This window comes from Schistocerca piceifrons, unplaced genomic scaffold (genome assembly GCF_021461385.2).
Source record: "Schistocerca piceifrons isolate TAMUIC-IGC-003096 unplaced genomic scaffold, iqSchPice1.1 HiC_scaffold_954, whole genome shotgun sequence".
Taxonomy (NCBI): domain Eukaryota; kingdom Metazoa; phylum Arthropoda; class Insecta; order Orthoptera; family Acrididae; genus Schistocerca; species Schistocerca piceifrons.
Genome location: NW_025729228.1, coordinates 894,038 through 895,000, shown reverse-complemented (window position 1 = coordinate 895,000; position 963 = coordinate 894,038). Strand labels below are relative to the sequence as shown.

Sequence of the window (963 nt, the reverse complement as noted above, 5' to 3'; positions counted from 1 at the left end):
TTTTCGTCACTACCTCCCCGTGCCGGGAGTGGGTAATTTGCGCGCCTGCTGCCTTCCTTGGATGTGGTAGCCGTTTCTCAGGCTCCCTCTCCGGAATCGAACCCTGATTCCCCGTTACCCGTTACAACCATGGTAGGCGCAGAACCTACCATCGACAGTTGATAAGGCAGACATTTGAAAGATGCGTCGCCGGTACGAGGACCGTGCGATCAGCCCAAAGTTATTCAGAGTCACCAAGGCAAACGGACCGGACGAGCCGACCGATTGGTTTTGATCTAATAAAAGCGTCCCTTCCATCTCTGGTCGGGACTCTGTTTGCATGTATTAGCTCTAGAATTACCACAGTTATCCAAGTAACGTGGGTACGATCTAAGGAACCATAACTGATTTAATGAGCCATTCGCGGTTTCACCTTAATGCGGCTTGTACTGAGACATGCATGGCTTAATCTTTGAGACAAGCATATGACTACTGGCAGGATCAACCAGGGAGCTGCGTCAACTAGAGCTGAGCAGCCGGCCGCCCGGGAGTGTGTCCCGGGGGCCCGCGCGAACACGCAAGCGTCCGCTCAATCATTCTGCAAACAGGAGGAGGCTGAGCTCCCCTGCACAATACACCTCGAAACCCTCTCAGGTCCCGGCGGCGCGCAGCGCCGTCCCAAGTACTTGGTCGGGTTCGAGAGAGGCGCAATCGCCCGGAGTTAGGCGAGTAGACGCTTTCGGTGCGACCACCCGTGCTCCCAACTGAGCTTGCCGCTGCCGACAGAGGCCCGGGAGCGTGCTGTCGTGGCATTGCCGGCGGGAGACAACACGCGCCACCTACGGTGACCGGCAGCTCCAACGCCAGCGCCACAGAAGGACAAAAGCCCCACTTGGGTGCCGAAGCGAACTCTCCCAGCACAGCGCACGCGCCAACACATCCGCACAGCTGCGATACAAACCACCAGCGAGAACCGCTGGGGCG

At 57.9% G+C, this 963-nt stretch overlaps 1 non-coding gene across 1 annotated transcript in view; it reads right to left on the bottom strand.

Annotated features, from left to right (window-relative positions):
• Positions 1 to 491, bottom strand: part of LOC124773549 — a 1,909-nt gene extending 1,418 nt beyond the window's left edge. The window contains exon 1 of the ribosomal RNA XR_007014793.1: positions 1 to 491. This exon is cut by the window's left edge and continues 1,418 nt beyond it. This is a non-coding gene — a ribosomal RNA (small subunit ribosomal RNA).
• Between the last annotated feature and the right edge of the window lie 472 nt (positions 492 to 963).